The sequence below is a fragment of the Salvia miltiorrhiza genome, chromosome 7 (assembly GCF_028751815.1).
Source record: "Salvia miltiorrhiza cultivar Shanhuang (shh) chromosome 7, IMPLAD_Smil_shh, whole genome shotgun sequence".
NCBI classification, from domain to species: domain Eukaryota; kingdom Viridiplantae; phylum Streptophyta; class Magnoliopsida; order Lamiales; family Lamiaceae; genus Salvia; species Salvia miltiorrhiza.
The window spans coordinates 28,036,374-28,050,065 of NC_080393.1; the positions used below are offsets into that span (position 1 = coordinate 28,036,374).

General features: G+C 37.8%; 1 long non-coding RNA gene across 1 annotated transcript; it reads left to right on the top strand.

Annotated features, from left to right (window-relative positions):
* The first annotated feature begins 3,912 nt into the window (after positions 1-3,912).
* Positions 3,913-4,841, top strand: LOC130995843 (uncharacterized). The gene is made up of 2 exons (XR_009092293.1): positions 3,913-3,977; positions 4,601-4,841. It is a non-coding gene; the product is annotated as an uncharacterized LOC130995843 (long non-coding RNA).
* Positions 4,842-13,692: the final 8,851 nt, after the last annotated feature.

Below are 13,692 nucleotides of genomic sequence, written 5' to 3' on the forward strand. Positions count from 1 at the left end.
TAAAATTGGATTATTTAATCTTGACTTTAATTTTAATTCCTTTGATGATGAAATAAATATTGAAAATTAAAATCAAAATTAAGAAACTAATAACATCTGATAACATTGACTCAATTCAAAACACAAACTAAATTGACTTGTAATTATCGTACGAGATCATAAAGCACCTATCTCAAGGAATGGTAAGCAGAGAATTCACTCATGTTATACACATAAAGCAATAAATTTTAAACACTTTAAATATAAATTAAGTCTGACACTCATCATCCAATTAACTAATGTGAAAATAAAATAAGTAAGGCAAAGGTGCAGATTGGTCCCTACACTAGACTCCCCCATACTCGACCCTGGCGCAAAAACCTCCCCCAAAGTCCGGAAAAAATGTGCATTTAAACCCTCGCGTTTAACGGCGGTTTAACGCTTTTATCTTATCTTTTTAAAATTTTCTGGTCATTTTCTCCGGCTGAATTCCTTCAATTTTCTACCAACATTCATCTGTCGAAAAGGGAAATCCCCAAATCCAGCGAAAACACATCGGAAAACACCAACCGCTCCACTCACATATTCCTCCAAAATTCATCCCCCGTTCGAAAAGATCTGCGAAATTCACGGCTGCAAACAGCCTCCTTCTTATATTCCTCAATTCCTCCGCCCTCTCTTCCCAAATCTCGCCGGCGCCACTTCTCCTCCGACGAGCGCCTCGCCCTTGACGTCGCTTGCCCTTTGTCCGTCCATTTTCTCTGCCTTCCTTCCTAAATCGAACTCGAGCTCTCCCCCCTTGCTGACACAGATCCGCCGCCGCCCGCTTTTGGAATCGGTGAGTCAACCTCTACGTCACTGGCAGCGTCGCCGCTTCCACCAAGGTCTCTCTCGCTCTCTCGTTGTAGTAGCCCGCTCTTTTAATTATGATTAAAACTAGTAAATGCAAATTTTTATAAATGAATCCAGTTTATGGTCCTGATTTTTTTTTTATCAGAGACGGATTTATTATTTTAGCTTTATACTTTTGTAACGCATGAGAAAAACACGATGAGGATTATTGAGCTATTCAATAATTATTATTTCCAAGTTATAACTGACTTAGCAAAGTCATGTTATTTATTAATCGAAAAACAGAAGCAGTTATATTTTATTAAAGCTACTAGAAGTCGAGGAATTATTCCGACTGCAACGCAGATTAAATCTACGGATTTAATTTAAGTTATATTACAGTTTATCAAGTTAGTAGGCAAGGAAAATAAGATATCAAGCAAGATACAGAAATGCGATGATTGAAAATCGAAGCCAGTATTTTATTACAGTTACATAATCACCGAGACATAGAATATACATCATTAATCCTCCACTACATTTTTTTTTTCCCACCACCCTTTGCTCCCCACTTCTTCAACCACCAACTCCACTCCACCAACTACACTCCTTTTTCCCCACCACACTCAAGTGCACCACCAAGTGCACCACTACTCCTTCTTAGCCTACATCTTCAGCCCACGCGTACCATTTTCACTCCCAATCTTCACAAGGGAATCCACCAAATAACAGGAGAAATCTGCATTCATTGCCCTGCTGCCAAAAATTTCAGAGGTAAGCTTGGTTCAATTTCTTCACCTTTTTCCATATTCCACCTGCATTAATACAAGAACAGCAATCTTGAATTATTTCAGAGCTATTCCAGTTCATCTAGTACCTCAACAACAGCCAACCAAACATTAAGATTATTACACATTTCTTTCAACACCAACAGCAAGCAATCAGTTCAAACATATTCAAGGTAATCATGCTATCCTATTTTTCATACCAGTGAGCATTCATATCAAAGCATGAGCATGATCAGTTTTAAATATAGAAGACCTTATAGACATCTTGAACTTAGCAAATACACCAACTAGATCTCATGTGAATGACAATAAGTATGAGCACTCAATAGTGCTTAAAACAACTCTTATGCAAGGCAAGAACAGGCTGCACTTTTGCACCCTAAGAATATAAGATTGTAGAGGATGAATTCCTAGACTACCTCTATTTGAGTGACTAAGACAAATCAGTGAAATCCCAAACTTCAAACCACACGCCATTTTCATAGTAAAGAAGAGACTACGATAAGGATGAAGGTAGAAGAAGGAGAGCTTAGCTTTATAAAGGAGTGGGCGACTGCCCTGCTCTGACTCGGAAGACGAAGCGACGATGGAGCCTCTGTCGACGTCGGGACGAGGGAATCGTCGGAGGTAGCAAGCTTCTCCCCACCACTCGCCGGTTTCGAAGAAGCAACGGCAGGGACCAGCTGATTTCCAGAACAGGATAGTTAAGGCTTCTCGCTCGGCCATGACGAAAGGCGAGACAAGACGGAAAGAAAGAGGAGGCCGACCGACTCCAGGCCGGAGCAACGCCGCTCCCAGACGGCGACCGGCCGCCCAATTTCGATAGGGCGCGGCAACGATGATATTTCAGATCCATGGCTCGATAAAGAGGACAGCGCCGCTCTCAGACGACAGCAGCCCGTCGGATTTCAGACGGGGAGAGAGAGATGGCCACGACCGGCGCCGACCGCTCGCCGGATTCCAGACGGAGGTGCGACAACAGCGACTTACCAGATGAGACTAAGGCTCGATTTTGGGTCTGCGATGAAGAGAGAGAACAACGCCGGTGGTTGATGCATCGCCGATCGAAGCTGATCGGAGCAGACGACGACGGGACGACCGGAGAAGGTGGAACCGAATGGATTTTGGAGAGCGCCGCGCGAACAGGCTGGAGAGGAAGGGGCTGGGCGGCGTCTGGTTCGAGTTTTTGAGAGAGGAGAGGGATCGTGAAGCTGAGAACGGCGGCCGACCGTCGGATTCACAGCAGGAGCAGCGGCGGAGCTCACGAGGCAGCCGTGAATCGAGAGAGAGAGATCGATTGGATTTTGAGCGAGAGAGAGATCGGCTTTGAAGAAGAAGGAAGAGCGGTCCCCTTGAGAATGAGAGAGAGATCGAGAGTTTAGAAAGAGAGAGAGAGATTGGGCTATGTTTTGGGCTTACCCTATTTTTAATCATTTGGGCTTTTTTTATTTAAGTTTGGGCCGAATTTTGAGCTTGTTTTTAATGAAATTGGGCTTCCAATTTTAATTGCTTGGGCTTTCATATTTAAATTCGAATTGGGCCAGTCTTTTATTTAAATGGTCATTCCCATTATTTCTATTGGGCTTGAATTATTTTAAAGATTGGGCTGATGCTTATTTTACGATGGGCTATTATTCTAATTCCATTTATATTTCGTTGGGCCAATTTAATTCATCATTTGGGCCGATTAAATTGCCTATTGGACTAAGATTTATTCTTTCCAGCCCACATTAATTTCTATCATCACTTGGGCTGAAGCTACTTCTTAATTTAAGCCTTGCAGTAATTATTTTGATGGAGCCCAATTATTTATCAGTGGGTGAGCCGATTCGTATTCAGTAAATGAGCCGCCCAGTTTATTTAATATTGTTTTTGGACTTCAGACTTTAAAGCAAGCCATTACTGTTTATTTCATTAAGGCCACTGGTTTATTTAATTAATTGGCTACCTTATTTTGAGCCATTAATTAATTGAAGTTACACTAGTAATTATATTCTACTGTCAAGCCCGATAAATTCTTACGGGGTTACTTATGGAATGAACCGAGTCAGTTCCTTCTATTTATCGAATACAAGAGCGAGATTATTTTATTTTACGAGTTAGAATGTTCTGATGGGAAGGAAGAGTTACAGATTTATTCAACCGCGATAGATGAGAGTTAGTTAAATCTATTAACGTGGATTAATAGTAGAATTCCCGATTATCGCTCTGAAGATTAGTACATGCATACCAGATTCATGCATAGTTAAATTATGCTTTCTCATTAATTGAGAACTTTCCTCGAGTCAATGTCTTATTTTACATTCTCGTGTTTAAGGTCAAGCGCGAGAGTAAGAACTATTCAAGAAGTCACAGTACTTAGCAAAACTTTGCTATCAGGTGGGCAATTTCTTACGCGTAAAATAAAATGCTATTGAAGAACTATGCAAGTCTTATGCTTTATTATGCCTAAATGAGTTAAGCTTTATTATGTTTTACGCTAAATGATTTACGCTTGATTACGCTTATTTACGCTTGAATGCTTTACGCTGATAGGTTTATGCTTATGTTTGATGCTTGCGTCTGTTGGGGGAGGCCTCCCTCAACAGTACGATGCCGTGTCCGCTGAGGAGGGCCTTCCTCACGGCGCGATGCCCGTGTCCGCTGAGGGAGGCCTCCCTAGCGGCGCGATGCCAGTATGCCAGTGTTACAGCGTCTATTGGGGGAGGCCTCCCTCAATAGTACGATGCCGTGACCGCTGAGGGAGGCCCCCTTCACGGTGCGATGCCCGTGTTCGTTGGGGAAGGCCTTCTCCACGACACGATGCGTGTTTATGATTGTTAATGATGAAGAATGCGCTCATGCTATTTATGAATTTGGAAATGTTTAATGAGCAAAGGATTTGAAAGAAACTTATGCCTCTTATGCGATGTTGTGTTTTGTTGTTGATGTTATGTTATATGCTTGGCAACTGCCCACTAAGTACTCTTGTACTTAGCCCTTCGTTGTTTATGTTTGTGCAGGTTGAGCTGTGATGGGCGATGAAGTGTTGCTGAGTGGAGTTTTTGTCGAACTTAAAGTAGGCTCAGAAAGGATACATGTCTTCATACATGTATCTCAGTTATGCATTCCGCTATAATCACTGATTATTTCAGTTACGCCTTCCGTTGCAAACTCTGATAATGTTTTAGCCAAGCCCCTAACGATGCCTTTTTCCTTTTAAGGAATATAACGCGTATACAAGTTCTTTGAGTACCCTTTTTATGCGAACTATGCCTTTTTCCTTTTTAAGGAATATTTCACGCGTATTCAAGCTCTTTGAGTATTCTTTTATGCGCCCCTTTCTAAACCCGCTTCGTAATTTCCCTTCCCCAGTCATGGTTTCCCGGCTTAATTATCCCTAATTAAGGCCGGTCGTGACACTCGTCCCTGCCTTTCGCCAAAAGAAATTACACCAAAAAGCCCAAATTTTCTTCTATCAAAATTTTCCACCGCCCGTTGACTCAGACAGCAGTCGTGGCTGCTGTCAAGCGCAAAACTCCGGCGGCGTTTCACCTCCTCTGGAGAAGCACCGCCTTTGCCGTGCCTTCGGCTCTGGGCTCTCGAACCGTCACTGTTGGGCTCAGATTTTGACGAGGCAGCAAGAGCTTTGAATGAGGGATGAATTCTGGAGGAATGTGGGAGTGGAACGGTTGGTGTTTTTCGATGTGTTTTTGCTGGATTTGGGGATTTCCCCTTTCGACAGATGAATGTCGCCGAAAAATTGAAGGAATTCAGCCGGAGAAGATGACTAGAAAAAAAAATTTAAAGAAAACGGCGTTAAACCGCCGTTAAACGCGAGGGTTTAAATGCACCTTTTTTTCGAACTTTTGGGGAAGTTTTTGCGTGAAGGTCGAGTATTGGGGGGTCAACGCTATAGCCTAGGGGGGTCTAGTTCAGAGACTAATCTGCACATTAAATTAACTAGGCGAAATGAGTATCATAAAATAAATGAAAGCATATAAACCTAAAGTTCTAAACTATAGTTCTAGGAAGCCAAGCCACAAATCAAAGCATATAAATTAAGATACGAATTAAACTCAAAAACATCAGATTCTCAAAAGCAATAATTCAAACAAATAAATCTTAAATCAAATTAAATGATAACTAATTAATCCAACGAATTAACCTATAATTAATAGTATATATCCTCACATCACTTACGTAAACAATCAATTGAATTCATTATAGAACAAAAGCAATTGAAATGTGAAAAGAGAAATGGAAATTGAAATAAATTAAACATGAACTTACATAATCATTTTCGCGGAAATGAAAGTTTAGAAATTGTCCAATTTAACTATTCTCCTATTCTTATTCTACTGGATGGCATCACAATTGCTAAAGAAATTAGTAAATTCTAAACTATCTACTTAACTTAAAGAATGTAGAAAGTTGGTGTTCTCCAGTTGTGCGCCGCCAAGCCTCGAACTGTTCTTGTTTTTGTGTCCCATTTTTTTAAAGAGCCAAAAAGGGTTTTTAATTTAAGGTAAATTGCCATAAAATTCATATATTTTTTAATTTTTGGGTTTTTTTATGATCAAAAAAATTTACTTGAAAATACATAATTTGAAAAATTGACAGGGAATATCCCCGCATTCGTTTTCCGGTCATGGTGATCATCGTATACCACCAAATTAATAACTTCTACAATAGCTAAGAATTAGTATAGTTTAGTAGCAAGTAGGGTCGAGCCACAGAGAACGGGTAATTGCAATCAATTTCCTAGATATCTAAATTGGTGTAGCCACCACGCCTTAATTTTGAGAGAAATATTAATAAGGGTTAATTGCCCCTAAATACACCACATTTCCTTGAATTCTACAATTGCACATCACCTTTAAAATCCGCCCCTAAATACACCACCTTTCCTTGAATTTTACAATTGCACATCACCTTTAAATCCGTCCCAAAATACATCACCTTTATATTTTTTTTCTGTTTTTGCACATGACTAAGAAATCCCCAAGAAATAAATTAAAGTGTTAATTTATAAATTTAAATGTCATTTTAGCAGCGGAAATATAATAAAATAAAATTCTTTATAAAGTTTAAAATCGTATATATATATATATATATATATATATATATATATATATATATATATATATATATATATATATATATATATATATAGGGGTGGGCTACCGTGAGGGCACATCTTAAAATACGAAATAAGAGCAATTTTTAATGTATGAATTTTATGTAGAACACGTATGAATTCGTTGTATAAAGATATGAATTGTGAAAAATAATTTTTTGTTACCTTTGGGATTCGAACTCAGGACCATAAATCCATCCAACAGGAATACGAATCAACCGTAGATTTTGATGATCTAAGGGCTGAAAATGATTCTTATTTTATATCTTAAAAAATGCTCTTATTATATATATATATATATATATATATATATATATATATATATATATATATATAGGGGAGGGCTAAGGTAAAAACACTTCTTAAAATATAAATATAAACGTTTTTTAATATAAGAATTTTATCCAACAGGGTTACGAATTCATCAAACATGGTTACGAATTGTGAAAAATAATTTTTTGTTACCTTTGGGATTCGAACCCAGGACCACGAATTCATCCAACAGGGTTACGAATCAACCGTAGATCTTGATGATCTAAGGGCTGAAAATCATTTATATTTTATACACTTAAGAGTGTTTTTATTCTAGCCCTCCCCTATATATATATATATATAAGTATTTTCGTAAAGAAATAAATTCTCTAATAAATTTTTAGAAAGAACTTGAATTAAAAAAATAAACAAGTCATGACATTAAGAAAATAAAATGAAACTTTTATTTTAATAAATTTCACACGAATTCGATATAATTTGGAATTTAGAGTTACAATAATCAAAAGTACCACATGAATAATATAATGAGTTTGAAAGAAATATTTTTTTTTATTTTTTTTTAAAGAGGTTCGACGCGCCCATTCGACTCTCCACGCGCCTCCAATGTCATTTACCTGAAATATTAAATATGGGATAAGCATACATAGTATACTTAGTGTGGGAACATGCAATTATTGTCCACGTTAATAAAATGGTAACACATACGATCATAACATTCAAAATGACACAGTTTTGCCAATCTGGAAGCCACGTTATTTAAAGTGGTAACACCCTAATCTAATTAAAGTGTTAAATATAAATTTAAATATCTTTTTAGCAGCGGAAATATAATAAAATAAAATTCTTTATAAAAATAAATGAAGAATTTTATTTTATTATATTTTCGCTGCTAAAAAGATATTTAAATTTATAAATTAACACTTTAATTTATTTCTTGATGATTTTTTAGTCATGTGGAAAAACAGAAAAAATATAAAGGTGATGTATTTTGGGGCGGATTTAAAGGTGACGTGCAATTATAGAATTCAAGGAAAGGTGGTGTATTTAGGGGCGGATTTTAAAGGTGATGTGCAATTGTTGAATTCAAGGAAATGTGGTGTATTTAGGGGCAATTAACCCTATTAATAAACTAAGGAAGCAAATAAATCAAATAACCAATTACTAGAAATCAATCAAAGAAAAGTAACTCGACTTGAATAAATTAATACTAATTTAATAATTTCATTCATCGACTCAAAGATAAATTAATCTCTATCAACCAACCAGTTGTAGGATACTGTGAACGCAACGGACGTACCCCAATTCCTACTTACTGTGTCGATAGATAGCTGGAGACGCCAGACCTGCCTAATTCCCTTATTAAAATATAACCTAGCTGGAGATGTCAGACCTAGATTAAATATTCTAATAGCATTAAGATGAAGGAACCCAGTTAAGAAAAATTATCCAAGAACGCAAGTAATAATTCGTCTACCAATTTATTCCTACTACGAACATGGTAGCTTTATCACTAATCAGCCATATTCCAACAATTACGGATTGGAGGAACCAATTGACTTTAATCCAATTAAATCTAAGTTGATCAGGCTTAAATTAAATCAAAATTGTCTTTAAACACAAGGAATAAATCGAAATCAACAAGAATCAATTATATGCTCAATTAGATCTCACAGATATTAAATCAATACTTCATTATTTTCGCCGAGTCAAGAAAATTAGCTACTCATAATTAAACTATAAATAATCAGATAAATAAAAGCAAACATAAAATAAGAAAATAAATTACAATTAAAAATTAAAAAAAGTCACCACAATTGAAAACAAAGAATTCGTCTGCTGCACACTTCAATCTAGCCGCCAAGTTCCAAGTAAAAAGCAGAGAAAACAATATCAATTCTTAATCTAAGAGACAAAACCGTGTAGTGCTTAGGTAATTACAAAAAATAAAACCTAACTTTTATATATATATATATATATATATATATATATATATATATATATATATATCCTAATCTATGCGGCTACTACTAACTAAGCAAAACAAGAGGGTTTAAAAACCCTTAAGTGCCGCCCATCACCCAAACATGGGTTTTTTTTTCGGCCCTCACAAACTAAAGCCCAAATTAATTAATTAAAACACAAGAGTATTAGGCTTTAATTAAATCTAGAATAATAAACTCCAAGCCTAATCTCTAATTTTCTTCAAAAAGCATACGAACTTCATCAAATTCACGCTATTCTCGAGCTTCTTTATCCATGAGTCTCCAACTCCAATCCATGCAATTCCTGCGCCAAAATACTAACGAACTTGGACAAAATTAAATAAAACACACGGTAAATAACTCGAATCTAGATAACTAAATTACACACATCAGGTCACCGCCGAAATGACTCAGATCCAATGTGTCGAAATTTAGTCCAGGTGTTAAGTTTAAAACATGACATGAACGCCACATAAGATAAATTTTCCATCTGTGCAATTCTCCTAAAATCATAAAACCCTAAGCTAGTTCAAACAAAAAATTATTGATGGTGATCAACCGCCCAAGTCTTAAATTCCCATTTTTTGACTTTAATGTTCTGTCTCCTACCATTGTACAGCTCTGGCAACCCCTTGGGCTTTCAGTCATTGTCAAAAACACCAGGGTAAAGAGGAACTTCCGAAATTCTGGCTGCGAAACACAAAAAACAACTCGCCTCTACCGGCGGTAACTTGCAGATGAGGATTAGAGACAAATACAGAACTTAACCAGGAACTTCGAAAACAATCAACTTCAGATTGACAGGATTATTCAGAGATTGGAAAATTTCATAAATGAACTGATAATCAATTATACCAAGCCCTCTTCTTTCATTTTTTTTTAAGTATTATTTAAAGAAAAAAGAGATTTTCTGCTAGAAATTTGTCTAGGAGAACTCATCAAATCGGTCGGCGCCGAATGTAACCTTAATCCAAAAAACCCAGATTCAGGACACAAAGAAACAGGGCAAAAGATCTACCAACTCACAGAGATTCAGGAGAGAGGAGGGAACAATCACACCTGGGAGATTGTGACACTTCGTCGGAATCGAAATTAACGACGGCTTCAGTTTATTCCCTTACTCGGACTTCAGGGGATATTGATTAAAACTCTTGGCGTAAAAATACCGGAGAGGTGAAAAACCAGATGACCGAAAGATGGACACCCTTTTTTAGTTGAACGTTGGTGTGAAGTTCCTCCACGCCGGAGGCAGCCAAACCCTAATTTTTGGGTTAATTTCTCAACATCCACAACTTAAGTGACACCATTTTAATTGAATGTCCAACGGCGTCGTTTCAATTAATGGACGACGAATACAAGCTGGCTTTCTGTTCTCTAATTTCTTTCACACGCCGCAAGTGTATAGGTGCAATTGTGTACAGTTGCAAGCAAGGTCGTATTCCACAGAGACCAATTAATATTAATTCATATCCTAGATTCTAATCCTCTATCTGAATAATCGAAAAGATGAGTTTTTGTTTTAAAGAACAAATTAAATAAACAACATGAAAGAAATACATTAAACTGAGAAATATGGAGAAACAGATATGAGAGAAAATTTCTCAAGGTAAAGGTTTCAACAGATTCTAATAACTAACAGGTTCAATTCAATCATCAAGATAATTTTCCTAAGACCAATTCAAAGCTAGTCTATACCCACTCCCGTGGTATACAAACCGTTGATTACATGCAAGGCTACCGTCGCCGGATCACACTTCTAACATGCAACTCCTACAAGTTTCTAGGATTAAAGTCCTCACAAATACTAATTCCCTTTAGAATTAAATATATGTGTTATATGTTCTTAGTTCAGGTAATAATTATCATCTCCCAATCTCAAATTAAAACCTATGATTATGCTAAATTGGTGATCAAGCAATAAAGCAAACAATATAAGCAAGAACATAAAAAGAAATAATATTCTTGATTAATTGAATCGAAACAGTCAGAAATTCAAATCATGTTTACTCCCTAAACCCTGGGAAAGAGGGGTTCTAGCCACACATAGACATATAAACTAGAATCAATATCTCAAAAAAACAGAAAAAATATTCAACAATAAAAACCGTAGTAAAATCGAGATTCTTCAGTTCTTGCTCTGGATCCGTTCTCCGTTTGTCACAGCTCTCCCAAAAGATAGAAAATATGGCATAAGCTCTTAAGAATAAGTTCTTGGGGAGTATTTATATACCTTAGGTCTTCTAGCTCTCAAAATACCCAAAATCGCGTATTTCATAAAAACTCATAAAATTGGGCAAACACGGCAGACCGCGCGAGCTCGTGTGGTCTCATCACGCGGCCGTGCCCCCAGCCCGCATGGCCTGCTTGAAGTCCCTGACTTGTCGCGCGGCCGGGGCATGCGGCCGCTTGTCCTCCGGCAAGCGGATTTCCGACGTCCGTTTTCCCTCGTCCGATATCCGATTTGAGCTTCGTTCACGCCTACGGACTCGTGTCTTCATGTACTTCTCTCCAATATCATCAAAATCTTTTCAATTCGAGTCCAAAAACCTATAAAAACAGCACGACACGGACGAGTAGTCTATTCCATAAAAATATGCAATTTAAACACTAGACAATTCAACAAACTCAATAAAATCACCCACAACACTAAAGAATAACGCGACATAGGAGTGAAAAATGCATGTAAATCACTTTCTGACTGCCAGCTCGGATTAAATATGGGGAAAAAACGGATGCGGGGAAAAATCCATATCAATTTTTCAATTCATATATTTTAAAGTAAAAAATTTTGGTCATGGGAAAAAATCGAAAAATTAAAATGTACGTGAATTCAGCGGTAATTAACCCTTATTTTAAAGGAAAGAAATAAGGTTTTTGTCCTCGATGTTAGTTCTCTGTGCCTCCCTTTTTTGCTAATTCGCGTGAATCGAAAAAGAAATTCAACGTGAAAGCAAGGTGCGGTTGTGGGGTCGCGCACGATGTTTTTATTTCAGTCCGTTTATTTTTGTTTTAGATCCAATTTTTAATCTGTTTTTATCCATAAATTCGTATCGAGACGAACTTCAAATCTTCTTTAGACCATTCAACTTAATTCTATCTCCAATTTTGTGCACTTATTATTAGGTCTAGAGGGTCTCGAATAGATGTATGGAAGAGGGGGGGGGAATACACCTATAGGCTATTTTTGAAAATGAAACTTGAAACACAAACTGTTACAATCTTTCAATTAAAAGAATTTTAGCAAGGTAAAGGTTGTTGACTGATACTGAATACTCTTCAGTAAGGAGTTATCAGTTAAGTCAGAAACTTTAACTGATACACGTAAAGCTTCAGTCAAGTTTGTTAAACAGAGAGATGTTATGAATCATACTGACTATCCGAAGATAGATCAGTTAGACTAATAACACACGCAGCGGAAAACTTTTGTTTCGAAATAGCCAGTGAGATTAATCACATTGTCAGAAGTTAAGTTTCTCTTTGCAGTTAATCAGCTTTCAGTTTAAGAAAGTTTGAACACAAGTAAGCTGCTGAAATAGAAATTTTATTAAAAGAAAAAATAGAGTACCGACGCTAACAAAGGAACGGAACACAAAAAAACCGACTAAAAGCAAACAAAAACCGTGTAAAAACTACCGTGGGAAGACGAAAACAAAGGAAACGAAAGCTAAGAAGAAAAACTTAAAACACATCCTCGTCCCCAACATCATCATCATCCAACATATCACCCCATTTCTTCTTTTTGGCCACCACCGACATAGCTCGGGCAGCATCGGAAGAGGAGTGAATCACAAAGTTTTGCAGAATCGCTCCTCCAGATTGAGCATGTTGTACTTTATTCAAGAACTCCACCGGCACCGTAGAGTTAAGAACGTCCTCCTGCAAAACACCAGTAGCCCGGCCAGCTGCATGGCCATTCTCTATAATACGTCGGAGTCGGTGCTTGATAGAAGAATCAGAAACCTTCCCCTTCTTGTTAGCTCCCTTCGGTCGCCCTCGGCTGCGAGGGGGGTCCACCGGCAACTCCTTTTCTGGCATCACATCACTACAACATGGGACGGGAGAAGTCAAGTCCGAATCAATCTTCAAAGGAGGCATCCTATCTGAAGGCGGAGAGCCCGTATCAGTGTCAACCTCCTCATCCACTTCTTCCACCACCCCCTCTTGAAACTCTTTGCCATGATCAACAGATTGCAAATTCATTCCTTTGCCATTGTCTATAGGATCCTCAGTCTCAAGAATAGCAAATGAATTTGATGTCGAGACGCCAAGATCCGGAGCCACGTTCAAGCCATTCTTTTCCCCAGTATCATTCGGACAGTCAGCGATATGAGGAGTCTCCTCATGGAGATTCTCATCGACGGCTTTGGGAATAGGCTGCCAAGAATTAGCAGATCCCCGGTTGCCTTTCCTGCTATGTCCTTTGAAATTCTGATCCTTTCTCTGGAGGACCGGAGAGGAAGGTTCAGTCTCAGAGCGATTTTTCCTGCAATCATCAGTAGCATGGCCCACCACGGAGCAAATCCCACAAAAAAACGGTAAATTCTCATAGCCAAATTCAATTTCATAGATATCATCACCACATTTCACATCCAGAAACTCTGGAATATCAGAAGCAACATTCATCTCCACGAGCACACGCGCAAAATAACCCACCGAAGCTCTAGCAGACATACCATCAATGATAATCGGTGTTCCAACCTGCCTAGCGATGCCAGCGAGG